We start from the raw sequence: 19,340 nt of genomic DNA, 5'->3' as shown, positions 1-19,340 counted from the left end.
AGGGATGTTTCTTTGGCACATGCACAAGGAGGGCTTAGTTATAATATTAAAAGTAAATTTGTGTTGTCAAAAATACATTTCAAGGATCACTTTTTATGGGACTTTATTAATGTTTGATTGTAATGTGAACGATGTAAATATATCTATTTATTGGATTGTGATTTTATATGAATATTTTAATTAGTTTGGACAATTGCACCTATTATTGAGGGTATCAGAAACATTTTCATAGTACACCTACTATTATCATTTTCATTGATAATTCAGTGCATTTTACGGGATATTTTGTTTTTTTACCATAGCGCTGCTTATCATTCATTTTATTTTGTTTGTATACTGGGTGGTTGATATTTAATCTAGGGAGTGCAGCAGCTGTGGCAGATATATATATATGGTTATTGAACACACATTTTTTGTTACATATGCTTTTCACATTTCTATCCTGGGTGCAGGAAGTACATATGAGGGTTCTTCAAAAAGTTTCTGCACTTTTTTAAACTCTATTCAACATAAAAAGTGCAGAAACTTTTTGAAGACTCCTCATATATTTTTTCACATAGTAATGATGCCCTTTAATCCAAAAGCCATTCTTTTAATCAAGGTTAACGTCCTTAGGAGGATAAAGAAGTAAGAAGTAAGTGACTATTCTTTGAGAAGATTCAAGAATGTCTTAGAACTTGAGGCAGGAAGCAGGATCATAAATTCAAAGTCGCTTTCCTGGAGAGTCCCAGACAACATCTCTCACATGAAAACAACAAGAGAAGAGCGCACCGACCTTGTGCATTACCACTTAAAAGTTTATTAAAATCAAAGAAGGGTAGCGTACAATATACTCACAAACGTAGCATATGAACAAGCATATAGGAAATGGGCACCTCTCGCTTCCAGGACACTTCTCTACTGCTGGATAGCGTGATGGCGTCCTCAAAGCCTGATGTGGCTTACGCGTTTCGAGGGAGGAGCCTCTTCCTCAGAGTGGCGATTTTGGCTCTGAGGAAGAGGGTCCTCCCTCGAAATGCGTAAGCCACATCAGGCTTTGAGGATGCCATCACGCTATCCAGCAGTAGAGAAGTGTCCTGGAAGCGAGCGGTGCCCATTTCCTATATGCTTGTTCATATGCTACGTTTGTGAGTATATTGTACGCTACCCTTCTTTGATTTTAATAAACTTTTAAGTGGTAATGCACAAGGTCGGTGCGTCCTTCTCTTGTTGTTTTCTTGTAGTGCCTTTTGGATACCCTTGGTCCTGAGGGGGGCAGCAAGACCACTTCATTTGTGTCATAAAACCACCTAGAAGATTAACTTTCCCGCATACCACTTGAGCGCAGGAGAGATATTGTTGTTTTTTGAACATCTCTCACATACCTGGTGGAGATTGAGCTGTAGAGGATGCTTCTCTTGCATTTCTTGTCCAACATCCTTGGTAGTGATGAAAGAGGGTGTGAGGACACAGAGTGGCCTGAGAGCCGCTGTAACAGGCAGCACCAGCTGAGGTTTGCAGGAAGCAGATGACTATGGATCACCAGGCAAGAACTAGAACACAGTGACACCTGATCAGCAAGCAGGAGCGTAGCCAGGACACAAGCCAAAAGGTCATAAACAGACCGGGCATCGAAGTACAGGAACAGCAGGCATAGGCAGAGTCAGGATACAGGCCGGGGTCAGTACACAGTCGGGCAGCAAGGCACAGGACCAAAAGACAGTAAGAGTCAGAGTACAAGCTAAGGTCACAGTAGGCAGACAGGAATCCAGAGACTGGTCAAGGACAAGCTGGGTCGTGCACGAGTATGCAGATATAGCAGGTCAAGGTGTAGGTTAAACAGGAACTAGCTGACGACCACTCAGCAATCTGTTCATGCCATAATCCAGCTTACATAGGCCAGTGGGCAGACATGTGTGTGCGCACGTGTGCGTGCTCATATGCACATTCCATCTTGTGCACATGGCAAAATATGTTTGCGCGTGCGTGCTAATGCCTGTTCTGCAGTGAGCCTTTGCTCAGAATTTGGAGCATGCGCATGAGCATGTAACGGCGTTCTGGTTCCAATACGTACTGAGCTTCTCTTACAATATCTATGATTAGCCATCAGCCTTACTCTTCCTTGACCCAGGTCGATACGAGATAATAAAATTGAACTCGGAAAAGAACAGCAACCAACATGTCTAGAAGACAATTTCTTGAGAGAACAGTTACAGGATGATTATGTACTTTCAGCAGATGTCTCCATTTGGAAAAAGCTTCATTAATTGCCTGCAACTACTTATTCATAATTCCTTTCAGCTAAAGTATTAGACAAAAGAAACAAGCACAAGGATGAAGCTACATGTTTCTTCTTTTCACAGAGATAGGATAGCTCCCACAGCAGTCTGGAGCATCAACTTCCACAATAATAGATAATTCAGGATTCTGATATATCAATTTTGGTGCAGAAGTGAAAAGAGTCTTTAGTTTACTAAAGGCAGCCTGTGCCTCTGGTGACCACACAAAGGGCATCCTTTTCCATATAAGCGGTGTAATTGGCGCAAATACCTTAGAGAAGTTTCATATGAAGTTTCTGTAGAAATTGGCAAATTCAACAAATCGTTATATTTCCTTAACATTTCTAGGGGCAGGCCAATCCACCACTGCTATGATTTTATCAGTATCCATGCTCACTCTTTCAGTAGAAATTACATATCCGAAGAACTGGATCTGGGTTTGTTCAAATTCACATTTCAACAATTTGATGTAAAGTTGATTCTCCCTTAATCTTTTGAAGACAGTGGAAAAATGCTTGTGATGTTCCTCTAGATTATCAGAATAGAACAGGATATAATCCAAGTATGCAATAACAAACTAATCCAACAAATCCCACAAGACATCATTGATAAAATGTTGAAAAGATGCGGAAGCATTGCAAAGGCCAAAAGGCATGACCAAAGACTAGAAATGGTCATATCTGGTTCTAAAATCAGTCTTCCGTTTGTCTCCTAGAATGCAGACAAGGTTATATGCCCCCCGTAAACCTAGTTTGGTAAATACTTTGGCAGAGCAGTCTTTCCAACATTTCAGGAATTAAGGGGAGTAGATCGTTTTTAGGAATGATTTTATTCAAATCCTGGTAATTGATGCATGGATGCAAGGTGGAGTCTTTTTATTCAACAAAGAACAGGGCTGCCTCTGCAGGAAACTTTGAATGTCTGATAAAGCCCTTCTCTAAAGTCTCACCAAGCCACTCCCTGAGCACCTTTAAATTAGGGTTCTGACATTAAAAATATGTGACCAAAAGGTATTTCTGGCAGCAGACATGGGACAATCGTATGGGCGATGAAGAGGTAATTGATGGGCATTCTTTTTATCACAGACGACCCACAATTCATGGGACTGTGTAGTCATACCAACTTGTGATTCCTTGATCAATAGAGAACCTGTTTAGGTGCTGTAATAAGCTAATAGATGATAGTCTCACAATGGTAAGTCTCAAATTGTTCATACAGTTCAAAAGGAACTGTTTCATCGGTAACAGGTCCTGAAGATAAAGGTGAAACATCAACCATCTCCATTTATTTCTCATTTGCATATCACTGCTTTGGACGACATCTATGTCAGTAAAAGTTCACCCGCACCTGGAGCCCAGCATAGCAGAGTAAGAAATTTCATGGCCCTCATTGATAGGTTTAATTGGGATGGCAAAATGAGATCATAGAGAATTAATTTTATTTTCTTCATGAGTCAATGGGAAGACAGACTGTGTATTTATTTGTTCAGGTACATTTGTTGCAGCAATTGCTCTTTTAACTTTGATGGGACAATTAACTGCATAATGTCCAGAGTCCCCACAATCCAGACAAAAGTTCTCTGAACGTCGTCTCTCTTTCTTCCTCTTTTAATAACATCAACTTGCAAATGTTTGGAAGTGTTAGAATCTGGAGAAGCTTATGGATCATTCTGAACAAACGAATCATCAGGGAAACGCATGCCACCATTACTTCCAAACATTTCCAGGCTTTCCTTCCTCCTTTCTGTAAGTCTCTGATCAGATCTATTACATGACTGGATGAAAGCCTTGAGATCATTAGGAGTCTCTACTCTGGCAAGCTTATCTTTTACCTGTTCAGAGATCTCTTGGCAGAACTGACTTTTTTGTGCTGCTGGGTTCCAGATGGTATCTGAGACCCTACATTGAAATTCAGCTGTGTACTTAGCAACAGAGTATCTACCTGCCAAAAAGGATGCAACTTTTTTTTCCAGCGCAGCGGTTGGGATCATCTAAAACATTTTTTTGATCACAAAAGACACAAAATCATTCAGATTTGTACTGTATTGCTTTTTATAAGGGAAAGCCCAAGCTAGAGCTTCCTCCATCAGGACAACAAAGACTACCTTCTTTTTGTCAGAAGTAAATGTAGCAGGTTGCATGTGGAAATATATGTGGCATTGGTTAAGGAAACCACTGTAACAACGGCAGTCTCTATTGAACTTGAGTAGTAGGCATACGTGTGTTGGCAACGTGAATCCAGCAATTGTCTCTGAAGATTATAGATTTTCTCTAGTTGCCCTTTTACTATGCTTTCCAGTCCAGAACATTTTTTCTTGGTAAGTAACACCAAATTATTGCAGCTCTGCAAATTGCTGCCTGAAAGGAGCCACAGCAGTTGCTATAGTAGCCTCTATGTTTTGAACAGATTATTCTGTCACGTTCAAGGGTCAGGCTCAGAGGCCAGTAGCTATAGCAGTGGAAAGGCTCACACAGAAACCAGCAGGATAAATACATGAGTAAGTCTCCCTGGCAGATGATGTGGGCTCACCTGAGGCACGGGGTCTAAACACTAGCTGGTCTTCACTAACAATTCTGATGGTCCAGGTCTGAAGTGTAGTTGAGGAAAAAGCCAAAGGTCGGTAATGAGTGATATTGAAAATATGGATGGCAGCAGGAAAACAGGGAGCAAGATATCGCCTTGAGAAGAGCACAATAATCTTGCAAACAGAAGTAAAAAGGCATTGCCTAAATAGAAAGTTAATGGGAGGGGCAAGGGGTTTAAGGTTCACTAGAAACAAGATAGAAAGTAAGGTTGTCCAAGGGATCAGGTAGGAAGCCGTCCAGCATTTTAGGTGGCTTAGTAGGAAGAGCTACTGCCAGATATAGCAGAGGTCACAGGTTCAGGTCCATATCCTGACAATTTTAGCGTTTTCCATTAACTGTGTCACAGCGGTCACTCCCTCAAGGCTTCACCTGGTTCCTTGTTCAAGGGAAAAAGGGGTAGCCTCTGGAAGTCACACATCCATGGTGTCCTGTAAAGGTGAATAGAGTGGCAACCTCAGCCTGGATTCTGACCAGGCCACGCCCCCCAAAGCATTTCACTCTGCCCCCCCCCCGGAGCTCAGTCATGGGTGGGCGGAGTGAATGACTAAGCTCCGGGGGTGGATCGAAATGCGCTGAGGCATGGCCTGGTTACTACTCCATTCACCTTTCCAGGACATCACAGATTTGCGACTTCGAGGGGCTACCCCTTTTCCCTTGAACTTTCACAGGAGCAAAAATGGGTTCCATCCCTTGTCAGCACTCTAACAGCAGCTGTGGATGCACCTTCTATTTACCCCTTCACTACCAAGCCTAACATACACTTCCCAGGACACACCTGGTTCCTTGTTGTTAGTGAACAAATCATTGAAACTTGTAAAAATGCCTGTCTACTTGAACTGTGCTGGTTTGGATAAATTTCCATTTGAGTTTTTATTGGTTGCTTGTAAAGCATCCCCCTGACCCCTGGAGGGACAAGGAGAACTGACATTTCATCGCAGGAGTGTGTCTCCTAGGAATAATGGGATTTGTGGACAGAAGGGCGTCAGTCATTTTTCGGTAAAACAAAAAGGGGTTTATTATTCACAGTTAAATGGGGGAGAGGGTTAGAGTTGTGGACATTCAGAACTATTCAGCTGACTTTTGCCAGAGAGATAATCTCTGTTTGTTGTTCTTTGTAAGGCACAACTCTAATAAATACATATTGACCCAGTTCTGGCCATTCCTGGAAAAAAAAACTTCAATTTCTTTCCTGGTCCCCTCAGCTCTCTTCCACCAGCTCAAACAGACACACTGGTGCCTGAACAGGTAGCGTGGCCTCAGTCACCTGGAACAAAATCACAATATAAATCTGTTTCTTGCCAAGTACTTGATAATAAGGTAGGGAATGGGCAGAGCCGGTGAAGCAGTGAAACAAACGCCATTTCACAATGTCACTCACTGCAGGCAAAGGGATTTAAAGACATGACCTTAATTTTCCAGGTTAACTTTAACATTAGTTGAAGAAAATTTCTCCCCCATCTCATTCTCTCCCTTCTTTTCCCTTTCCATTTCTTCTCCAGTGCCCGGAAAAGGTCACCCAGCGCCTGGAGCAAAGGTGCCAAACTGCGCCCCCCTCCCGTTCATGATGTGCAAGCTTAGGATATCCTACACCCATCAGTCACTCACTTAAAAACACTGCTGCTGTTAGCCTTGCAGCAGATGGAAGACGCCCCCATCCCTACAGTAAACTGTTGCTCCCAGGGCAACCGTTCCTCCTGCCCAGACCCGTCACAACAAGGCAGGCAAACCAAGCAATTGCTTGGGGCCCCGAACTGGCCTGGGGCCCCAAGACAACGACTGGTCAGTCACTTACTTTGTATCTATTTCTCCCGGATATAAAATGTACAGGGGCGGACTGAGCGGTCGGGCACTTCGGACGTGGTCCGAGGGCCCGGCCGGGAAGCCAGGAAGGTGGGGCCCGGCCGGCAAGGGGGCCCGCGGCCCAGTATAAAATCAACTCACCCGGCCGGCGATAAGTAGTGGATGGAGGGGAGGGGCCCGGCGCTGATTTAGTGTGAGGAGGGGAGCTGGGGAGGGGCTCGGCGGCGGAGGCGCTGCTTCTGTGTGAGGTGGGGAGGGGCCCGGTGGCCATTGCTGCTTTAGTGATGGTGTCCTGTGTGCGGGGGCGTATCAGGGTCGCATACTGACGTGACGTCGACGTGCCCCGTCTCCATCGGGTACGACGATCCAGTACAGAACAGTGGATTCCTGCGATTGTCTTCTTCAACAAGCCCTTCATCCATCCATGGCAGCGGTTTCATTGTGAGTAGTTCTTGTGGCCTGAAATCCAGAGATGTATAGTAACTAAGTAGAACTACTTCACTACTGTACTTAAGTACCGAAAGGCGGTATCTGTACTTTCCTAGAGTAGAATGTTTTTCTCCTACTTCCACTTTTACTTCACTACATTTTTTCAATGATTTCAATACTTCTACTACGATATTTTTTTTTTTGTGCTGCATAGTTACTCGTTACTATTATAAAAATTACCACTGCCAGAACAGTAGATGGCAGGTTTCATGAAGCTCAAAACATGTGTATTATCAGCGCATACGAAAATAAAAGCTACTGTATGTATAAATACTTTTACTTTCAGTACTTGAGTAGCAATTTTTTTTCAAAACTACTGGTACTTTTACTTTCAGTACTTGAGTAGCAAAATTTTTTAAAAAACTACTTGCAATACTTAAGTACAAAAAATGTTGAATACTTTAGTACTTCTACTCAAGTCACTTTTTGATCGAGCACTTCCACTTCTACTCAAGTCACTTTTTGATCGAGCACTTGTACTTTTACTCAAGTATGGGTTTCGAGTACTTTATACAACTCTGCTGAAATCCAGCTCCACTCAATGGTCTCTCCTGTGAGAAATGATGTGTACATACATTTGCATTATCCCACACAATTTTAATAAAAATATACGATTCATATATTTTTATTAAAATTGTGTGGGATAATGCAAATGTATGTACACATCATTCCTCACAGGAGAGACCATTGAGTGCAGCTGGATTCATTGCTGATGCCTTGCAATTTGCAAAGCAGTTCCCTCTTCCTCAGATCCCCTGATTCTATTTGATTTGTGAGTAGTTCTTGTAACATATGGCCTCTATGTGAAATCCAGCTCAACTCAATGGTCTCTCCTCTGAGGAATAATGTGTGCATTTGCATTATTCCACACAATTTTAATAAAAATATATGAATCATATATTTTTCATATATTTTTATTAAAATTGTGTGGGATAATGCAAATGTATGTACACATCATTTCTCACAGGAGAGACCATTGAGTTGAGCTGGATTTCACATAGAGGCCATATGTTACAAGACATACTCACAATCAAACAGAAACCGCCAGGGATCGTCAGTATGCGACGCCGACACGCCCCCGCACACAGGACACCATGGAAATATATATATATATTATACCTTTTAGCTGATAAAAAAAAAAGGCTTTGCGTGTGTGCAGTGGGTCGGGGGGGGCCTCCATGTCCATTTTGCTTGGGGCCCCCAAATTCCTTCAAACGGCCCTGCTCCTGCCCACCCCTTGTCCCGGCCCTGTTCTTCTCTCATCCTCTCCCCTCTTTTCTCTTCTATTCCTATCCTCTCCTTTCCCCCTCACTTTTCCTCTTTTTTCTAATTTTCTTTTCCCCTGTTCTCGTAGCTACTACTCTCCTTCCCTTTCCACTGTTCACCTCCCCTCCCTTCTCCTTTCCCCTTTCCTTTCCCTCACCACTGCCCTCTTCTCTCCTCCTCTCTCCTTTCACCTCCCCCCTTCTTTTTTTTCTCCTCTACTCCCTTTTCCTTCGCACCCCCTCCCCTCTCCTCTATTGCCTTCTCCTTTTTTTCTCTCCCCTCTGATCTCTCCTTTCCTCTTCTCTCTGCTGCTCTCTCGCCTCTACGCTCTTCTCTTCTTTTCATTGGCCGCCCTTCCTTCTCCTCTCCTCCTCTCCTCCTCCACATTTCTGAATTTGCTTCAAGACCAGTTATGTTTTAGACAGTTTTAGCAAATATGGATACATGAGGGCAATGCCAGTCCAGACACCCTCCATATCTAAGTATAGATGTAACAAAAAAGATACTGGGCTATACCCAGAACTGAAATGCCACTGCAGGTGGAATTGTCAGATTATTGCATTATTTAAAATATTTAACAGTCATTCCTTCATGTTTTATGTTCATGATGGGAATGTGAGATAGAGATTTTGTGAGCTTTGAACTGACGCCATTTTCAAAACAGATATGTGTGTTACCACCATGATTTATATTGTTTATTTACAGTTTGCTGGTTTTGCTGATGGGAGTTGTTAGCTGACTGGGGATCAGATATAAAACCTGTACAGATTGAAAGCCAGACAGGTCCCTGAAGCAAAGATTTAGTGTGAATACAGAAACTGCCCATTATGGTCACTAATAAAGTATTACATAAACTAAGGCACCATCTCAGAACAATACAAGTTCAGTCAGGCAGATTTCAAATATTTGTATTTCAATTGCATATTTAGGTATATAACTGAAGTTACTGTAGTTATGTTTAATGTAGCGGTTAGACCCTCTGTTAGGTTTATAATTAGAAATTTTTCACAATGAATAAAGTTAAATTCTAAAGTTGTGATTTTACAAGTATGTGTATTGGCATCATACATATTTTTAACTATTTGGAGTTTAAATATTTTGACTATTACTAACATAATCTCATGTTATACTTATTTGACATTATTACTTTTTTTTTTTCATTACTTACCATCATTTTTTTTTTTTTATGTCTAATTTATACTTATTCTTCTAATGTATCTACAGGGTTTATTTTACATATTAATTGTGTTTTTTTTACACATGTATTGTAATTTTATGTATGGGCATACAGTCTGTCCAAAAACAAGGGGACTTTTAAGGCACGTGTAGGCCTCTGATCTGTTTGAGATCAAGGAACTCAAGTTCCATTGCCAGGGCAGCTGATAAGGCAGTACAACCAGTCCTGTTGTACTGGGCCCAGGCCCCATCAACAGTGGGGCCCAGGCCAAATCATTTAAAAAGGGGGTCCCAGGGCAGCTTTATTGTTAATTTATGCTTAAATAAATAAATGTTTTTTTACTAGTCCACACCCACACTCCTACTTGCTTACCAGGGCTTAAATTACATTTCCCTGGGCCCCATCAGGAGGTGGGAGCAGAGGAGGGATTTTTTTCTCAATTTTTGAGAGGAAATGCACCTACAATGAAAAGCACATAATAAGATGTCCCCAGATGGAGAACCTGAAGATAGTCCGTTATTCAGGCACCTCTCCCACTCGCAAGTGCATAGCGGTCGGTCTTCTGGTTCTCCACCCAGTTGCAGTTATCCATGTTACTGGACTATGCAGGAATCCCTTTCATTCACAAGATGACATTAGAAAAGTAGGCTTTTTGTTGGGATTGACCTTAAACTGCAGAGCGCTGAGAAATGTAGTTTGGGGAAAAAGTAATTACCAAAGCTGGGAAGAGAACTACTGTACCCAAGTGTACCTGAGAGCAGGAGGAGCAGACAGAAGGTTGGTATAAAACGAAAAGCCCGAAAAGCGGGAGGAAGAGTTGGAGAGAGCCACCAACTGAGGAGCTGATGCAGAGTGAGAGGTGTTGTTTATGTCTTGCTAGGGGAGGAAGGAACCGAAAGGCCCATTTCATGTTGAGTGCTGCTATATCATGACACAGACTGCTAGACTGAGCTAGAAGTCTACACTGTCAGCTGCTCTGGTGCTAGTCTGAAGTGCCAGCCTGAGACCCAAGTCACCGCTGCCCAGGCCTGCTGCAGGAGCAACAGAGGTGTACCGCCACTACGGTCCTCATTATCTTTCCAGATGAAGTCCCACAAAGAGGGGCCCCTCCAACGTCTATGCTAGTCACTGCAGAAGATCCCAAAAGAGAGCGGTGACAGAGTCACACAGTTAAGCTGGAATACTAACAGTGTTCATATTTTTCACTTGGGAGAAATTTGCGGTTTCATACTACTAGACATCAATGTCCTAACATTCTGCTGCTGTTGAACCAGGCCCAACTTGGCCATTTTACCTGATATTTTCATCAAATTGCTGAAACTCTACCTTACAGATCTCTCTATACTTTTCAACGGGATGCAGTACTGCCACTACTCACACCATAGACATTAGGGATCGACCGATATCTTTTTTTTTTAGGGCCGATACCGATTTTCCAGCCACCCTTCAGGCCGATAGCTGATATTAGATGTCGATATTCTGTATTTTTTTGGTTTTATTTTTACACTGTCCTTTTAAATGTTTTTTTTTTTTATCACTTTTTTTGCTGTCACAAGGAATGTAAACATCCCTTGTGACAGTAACAGGCAGTGACAGGTACTCTTTATGGAGGGATCGGGGGTCCAAGACCCCAAACCCATCTGCACTTAAAAGCATTCAAAACGCCAAGTTTGGCTGTTTTGAACACTGTCATTTTTTTTTTTTTAAATCTGGCGCCTTTAAGGCTCCAGTACCCATGTCATGACATGCTTCCAGGTTAGTACATCGGAGATTTGATCAAAGCCGATTCTGGCTCTGTTCGTGTTTCCGGTGGGACAGGAGACCCAGGCGGAGCGGCGGGGGGGGGGGGGGTTTGTCCCCTCCTGCTGCTTGTAATAACAGCTGAACTTCTGATTAGCGGTATCGGTTGTAATTACAAGAAAGCCGGTCTTCGGCTCTAAAAAACGGCTCCGGGGGTGATGCAAGCATTACTCCGGTACAGTCACTTGAAGCAATATCGGCCATATCGGCTAATTTGTGACCCATACTGATACTTCTAAAAAAGTGAATATCAGCCCCACCGATAATAGGTCGATCCCTAACAGGTATAGCTCATTCACACATGCCAACGTCTTCAAGGGCCCAACTTAGCCTGGCAGAAGATTAATACTAAGGACTGTATCCAGATAACTTTATCCTGAGGGCATATCTGTATTTGACATTAAATCCATTACCTCAGGCCTAAGTTTAGTCCCTCATCTTGAGAGCTCCTAAGTGACCTAGCTCTTGCCCATTTTGTTACCTATTGGTATCACCTACTGCAGCTCATCTTATGACGAGCGCTATAGTTTATGCTGTTGAGGGTTACAGCACATGCTATAATCTAAAAGTCATTGCAAGTAACTCTGTGCATCTGGTTATGTTTTCATTAATATGCTTTATGTTGGTTGACTTTAACTTGGAAATACTTCATGTTATTTTCCATAGAGTTGTGAGTCTCATTATTGTGTGCTCGTTAAGGTTAGGTGACCAGATTTTTAAAATGAAATCGGGGGACATATATTTTTTTTTTGGCAAATGGCACAGGACTGCATAATACACAGAGCGCTGGGCACAGGACTACATAATACACAGCACAGAGCGCTCGGCACAGGACTACATAATACACAGCACAGAGCGCTGGGCACAGGACTACATAATACACAGAGTGCTGGGTACAGGACTACATAATACACAGAGCACTGGGAACAGAACTGCAAAATACACAGAGCGCTTGGTACACAACTACATAATACACAAAGCACTGGGCACAGGACTGCATAATACATAGAGCGCTTGGCACAGGACTACATAATACACAGAGCGCTGGGCACAGGACTACATAATACATGGAGCGCTGGGCACAGGACTACATAATATACAGGAGGGTGTTAGGCATAGAGTACAGGGTTCAGAGGTTTGCTATGCACAGAGCACACTTCTGCCCCCACATCCATAGCTTACCTCTGCACCCTTCTCTCACAGATTATCTCTGCAGCCACCTCTTAGCCCTTCCCCTACAACAGCTAAACTCTCCATCTTCCCATGCAGCTGCAACAGCTTTGACCCCTGCTCCTCCACTGCCCTCATCTGTGTACAAACAGACCCCCCCCCCCCATCTACTCATCTCCTGTTCTCAGCCCTCCACACAGTTAATTTGGCTCTGCCTCTCCTCCACTGAACAGCAGCAGGAGCAGCAGTGAGATCATCCAGCAGGGGGCACCCCACCAGGTTGTTTCTCAGCCAGCATGGGAGGTCCTGTCTACATTAATCCGGCCCTGAATCCGGAGACAAAACTGGGGACAGACTTGAACCGGGGACAGTGTTCTCAATCCGGGGACGTCTGGTCACCCTACATTATGGTGAAAGAAAAGATATACTGGTGGTGTTGGTGGGACTGAAGCGCTACATACCTATCTTTAACCGGTTGCCGACCGCCGTACGACTATATACTGCAGCGGTCAGCCCCGGCCAGGCAGAGTGACGTATGGGTACGTCACTCGCCTGTCACTTACTTGAGAGCCAATTGCGGGCGGGCGCGTGCCTGCCGAGGTGCGCGCCCGCCGCGGCTCGTTCACTGACAAGTCAGTGCATGTGACCGGCGGACCCGATATCCGCCGGTCACACTACGATCGCTCCGGTGAAGGGAGAAAGGCGGAGCGGCTTATGTAAACAAGCCGCCCGTCATTCTCCCTGGTGTAAAAATGAAGATCAGACGGTTCTACTATGTAGGACCGTTGATCTTTGTTTTTACACCAATAGCCATGTCCCTATACAGTTAGAATCACGCCCCTAGGACACACTTAACCCCTCCCTCTCCAATACAGTTAACCCCTTTCCTGCCAGTGTCATTTTTGCAGTAACAGTGCATTTGTATAGCACTGATTACTGCAGTAATGTCACTGGTAACCCCAAAAGTGTCAAAAATGTCAGTCAAGGGTCCGATCTGTCCGCCGCAATGTCGCAGTACCGAAAAAAAATCGCAGATCGCCGCCATTACACGTTAAAAAAAAACACCAAAAATTACAAAAATCTTTCCCTTTGTTAGTAAACGCGATAACTTTTGCGCAAACCAATCAAAATACGCTTTTTGCGATTTTTTTTACCAAACATATGTAGCATAAAACAAATTGGCCGAAAATGTTAAAAAATTTTGATTTTTACATTTTTTTGGGGGGGAATTTCATATAAAAAAATGTGAAAAATATTGTTATTTTTGCAAAATCAACGCATTTTTTTGTTTATAGTGCATGATCAAAAAATTGCACAGGTGATCAAATACCACCAAAAGAAAGCTCTGTTTGTGGAAAAAAAAGGACGTCAAATTTGTTTAGGTACAGCGTCGCACGACCGCGCAATTGTCTGTTAAAGTCACGCAGTAAAAAATCGCAAAAAAACCCCTGATCTTTTAGCAGCCAAATCCTCCGGGGCTTAAGTGGTTAAAGAGGAACTGCAGTCTGCTCACATAATTTGTAATAAAAACATCTTTGCTATTCTGAAGCTTCCCTCCAACCACTTTGCATATTATTTTATATGCACTGTGATTCTGGCAAATATGCTGCAGAAATCTACCTCCACTAAGTCTGGCTGCAGCCATTTTAACTGTGGGCAGCTGAAGCTGCTGACTGTTCACTTTCTGGATATACACAGACACACAAAGGCACACAGACGCATACAGTATCTCACAAAAGTGAGTACACCCCTCACATTTTTGTAAATATTTTATTATGTCTTTTCATGTGACAACACTGAAGAAATGATACTTTGCTATAATGTAAAGTAGTGAGTGTACAGCTTGTATAACAGTGTAAATTTGCTGTCCCCTCAAAATAAGTCAACACACAGCCATCAATGTCAAAACTGCTAGCAACAAAAGTGAGTACACCCCTAAGTGAACATGTCCAAATTGGGCCCAATTAGCCATTTTCCCTCTCCGGTGTCATGTGACTCATTTGTGTTACAAGGTCTCAGGTGTGAATGGGGAGCAGGTGTGTTAAATTTGGTGTTATCGCTTTCACTCTCTCATACTGCTCACTGGAAGTTCAACATGGCACCTCATGGCAAAGAACTCACTGAGGATCTGAAAAAAAGAATTGTTTCTCTACATATGATGACCTAGGCTATAAGAAGAGTGCCAAGACCCTGAAACTGAGCTGCAGCATGGTGACCAAGACCATACAGCGGTTTAACAGGACAGGTTCCCCTCAGAACAGGCCTTGCCATGGTCGACCAAAGAAGTTGAGTGCACATGCTCAGCGTCATATCCAGAGGTTGTCTTTGGGAAATAGATCTATGAGTGCTGCCAGAATTGCTGCAGAGGTTGAAGGGGTGGGGGGTCAGCTTGTCAGTGCTCAGACCATACACCGCACACTGCATCAAATTGGTCTGCATGGCTGTCATCCCAGAAGGAAGCCTCTTCTAAAGATGATGCACAAGAAAGCCTGCTAACAGTTTGCTGAAGACAAGAAGGCTAAAGACATGGATTACTGGAACCATGTTCTGTGGTCTGATGAGACCAAGATAAACTCATTTGGTTCAGATGGTGTCAAGCATGTGTGGCGGCAGCCAGGTGAGGAGTACAAAGACAAGTGTGTCTTGCCTACAGTCACGCATGGTGGTGGAAGTGTCATGGTCTGGGGCTGCATGAGTGCTGCTGGCAATGGGGAGCTACAGTTCATTGAGGGAACCATGAATGCCAACATGTACTGTGACTGTCAGAGAAACGGCCATGCTGCAACTGGCAACTCCGCCAGAACTTCCAATGGCCGCAATGGACTCAGGCCATAGACTCATTATCAGTGAAATGGCTGTGCTGCAACTGGTAACTTTGCCAGTACTTCGCATGGCTGCAATGGACTCAGGCCATAGACTAATTCACTGGCCTATAAAAGGACTCTGCTCAGCCCAGCAGATTGCTGGATTGTCTTCAGCTCTTCCTGTTTCCTGAGCATTGCTACTTCCTGGATTCCCGTTTGACCCGGCTTGTTCCTGCCTGACCTGTCTGCTCTCTCTCCTGGCTTTGACCCACGGCTTCGTCTGACCCTTCGATCCTGCTCCAGTGTTTGACCCTCGGCTTGTGTGACCATCCTTGCTCTTTTGTCCTCTACCTGACTTCAAGTGTATCGATCCCGGCTTGCTCAACGGACTTGCTTCTGCTCAATCCCCTTGTCTTGGCGACCTGTTTGGACTGATACCTGTGTATGACCCTCGGCCTGGCTTTTACCTGCACATTGCTTGATTCCCTGGAGGCCCTGCAAGTTGTTCCTATATATATCAAAATAGTGCAGCGCTAGGAACATTGAAATAAATCATACATAAAAAGGCTAAAAACTGTAGTATGGTTAATCACTCAACCAAACCCAAGTGTACATAGAAACATGAGTCCATTATATTAAAAAAGACAATCAACTTGCAAGGATGGTAGAGAGTCCAATGCAGAGTAGAAATCCCAAGGTGCGGAGAGCAGAGTTGGAAAGACACCCAAATGTGTAAATAAGGTGGCTGCTTACCGCAACTAGTGGGCCTCCAAATTAATGGATAAGCCACTTAGGCGTGAAGTGTTAGCCCTAATGGGATGGACTTTCTCCTCCACTTCAGTGGACCAGGATCAATTCCGTGTGTTCCTATACCCCGCTCAGTCACAAGGCAGATATGACTCCAATATGTATGGCAGTATGCAAGGAATGAAGGAAATCATAGCGTAATCCCGTAATACAATTAAATTGGTTTTATTAAAGTTCTACTTACATTATGGCAGACATGTATGTGCAGACAATATACAATAGCGGCGTCCCGCTAGGATAAAACACGAGCCGGCGTCTTGGGGGCGTGACAGGCGCGATGTCCGGAACCTCCCGACCGGTTTCGTCAGAGTGACGTCGTCAGGGGCGTGGTTACCGGACATCGCGGTCACGCCTGGTAAATACCCCATATGCTCATCACTTCCGGATAATCCTCCAATTAAAGAAGAAGAAGGGCGGAAGTGACGCATCCGCTGTTTGGCCGTTGAGGGCGGAAATGATTAATATGTGAAAACGATCTAGATGTTCACAAGGGACAGGGTTGGAACACTCTGTCCTCTTTCGTTCTAACATTAATATAATAGAATATTAAATGAGCCACTATGTTAATTATACAAACAGCGGCCCAAAAACAAAAACAAGCAGTATAGAAAAAACGGCAATATAGAGAGAATAGCCACCAATTGTGCATAGCGCCATCTTGTGGCCAAAAATTATATTGCGGCCAAAAAAAGATCCCTAATTGAGATAAAAAAGAGGAACGAAGGCCAAAAAGTGGATTGCAACACCTTTCCCTTTAACAGATGACCTCTTACTCATAGCCTTACATGTATCATAATACTCATAACAATAAAAAGTGAAAAAGGCCATTAATTAAAAATACATTTAACAGATAGTGATATGTGGCTAAAAATACATATAAAACCAGAAAATATCAAAATAAAGCTTGAAAAATAGTGCAATTCCTAGAACTGCAAAAATTAAGATAAATGGGACTTGATGACATATCTATCCATTTCCCGCATCAACCTCATTAGCTGTTATTGATGAAACAGTTAATGTCCCATTCGACGTTAAGGCCAAAGGGGACATAGGATTTTAAAATGTAAATCCATCGTGTTTCAGCACGGGATAATTCCCTTTTGGCATTAGCTCCTCGCCAATTTGGAGCAAATTGATCAAATGCCACAAACAGCGTGTTGCGGGGGTCTTTATGTCGACAGGAGTCGAAATGTTTCGACACACTGTGGCCAGGAAAACCTTTGCGGATATTGGCCACATGTTCTCCCATGCGTATTTGCATGGTCCGCAGAGTTCGTCCAATGTACTGCTTCCCACATTTACATTGGAGTAGATAAACTACATTTTGTGTTGAACAAGTGATGAAGGAATTAATCGGGTATTATCGAGAAACCACAGAAACCCAGGTTTTTCCCAGAACTTAAAGGGTTCTATCCCTGCAAGAGATGCAATATCTGTGCTCTAAATGTGTTCAAGGGTAGGAGGATAGAGAAAATTAGGTCTCAGGTCACTGGGAGAGAATACCCGATTAATTCCTTCATCACTTGTTCAACACAAAATGTAGTTTATCTACTCCAATGTAAATGTGGGAAGCAGTACATTGGACGAACTCTGCGGACCATGCAAATACGCATGGGAGAACATGTGGCCAATATCCGCAAAGGTTTTCCTGGCCACAGTGTGTCGAAACATTTCGACTCCTGTCGACATAAAGACCCCCGCAACACGCTGTTTGTGGCATTTGATCAATTTGCTCCAAATTGGCGAGGAGCTAATGCCAAAAGGGAATTATCCCGTGCTGAAACACGATGGATTTACATTTTAAAATCCTATGTCCCCTTTGGCCTTAACGTCGAATGGGACATTAACTGTTTCATCAATAACAGCTAATGAGGTTGATGCGGGAAATGGATAGATATGTCATCAAGTCCCATTTATCTTAATTTTTGCAGTTCTAGGAATTGCACTATTTTTCAAGCTTTATTTTGATATTTTCTGGTTTTATATGTATTTTTAGCCACATATCACTATCTGTTAAATGTATTTTTAATTAATGGCCTTTTTCACTTTTTATTGTTATGAGTATTATGATACATGTAAGGCTATGAGTAAGAGGTCATCTGTTAAAGGGAAAGGTGTTGCAATCCACTTTTTGGCCTTCGTTCCTCTTTTTTATCTCAATTAGGGATCTTTTTTTGGCCGCAATATAATTTTTGGCCACAAGATGGCGCTATGCACAATTGGTGGCTATTCTCTCTATATTGCCGTTTTTTCTATACTGCTTGTTTTTGTTTTTGGGCCGCTGTTTGTATAATTAACATAGTGGCTCATTTAATATTCTATTATATTAATGTTAGAACGAAAGAGGACAGAGTGTTCCAACCCTGTCCCTTGTGAACATCTAGATCGTTTTCACATATTAATCATTTCCGCCCTCAACGGCCAAACAGCGGATGCGTCACTTCCGCCCTTCTTCTTCTTTAATTGGAGGATTATCCGGAAGTGATGAGCATATGGGGTATTTACCAGGCGTGACCGCGATGTCCGGTAACCACGCCCCTGACGACGTCACTCTGACGAAACCGGTCGGGAGGTTCCGGACATCGCGCCTGTCACGCCCCCAAGACGCCGGCTCGTGTTTTATCCTAGCGGGACGCCGCTATTGTATATTGTCTGCACATACATGTCTGCCATAATGTAAGTAGAACTTTAATAAAACCAATTTAATTGTATTACGGGATTACGCTATGATTTCCTTCATTCCTTGCATACTGCCATACATATTGGAGTCATATCTGCCTTGTGACTGAGCGGGGTATAGGAACACACGGAATTGATCCTGGTCCACTGAAGTGGAGGAGAAAGTCCATCCCATTAGGGCTAACACTTCACGCCTAAGTGGCTTATCCATTAATTTGGAGGCCCACTAGTTGCGGTAAGCAGCCACCTTATTTACACATTTGGGTGTCTTTCCAACTCTGCTCTCCGCACCTTGGGATTTCTACTCTGCATTGGACTCTCTACCATCCTTGCAAGTTGATTGTCTTTTTTAATATAATGGACTCATGTTTCTATGTACACTTGGGTTTGGTTGAGTGATTAACCATACTACAGTTTTTAGCCTTTTTATGTATGATTTATTTCAATGTTCCTAGCGCTGCACTATTTTGATATATATTTGAGTGGGATTTCTATAAGTCCAGTG

The sequence above is a fragment of the Pelophylax lessonae genome, assembly GCF_965119305.1.
Source record: "Pelophylax lessonae genome assembly, chromosome: 4".
In the NCBI taxonomy this organism is placed as follows: Eukaryota; Metazoa; Chordata; class Amphibia; order Anura; family Ranidae; genus Pelophylax; species Pelophylax lessonae.
This window is presented reverse-complemented; position numbering follows the sequence as displayed.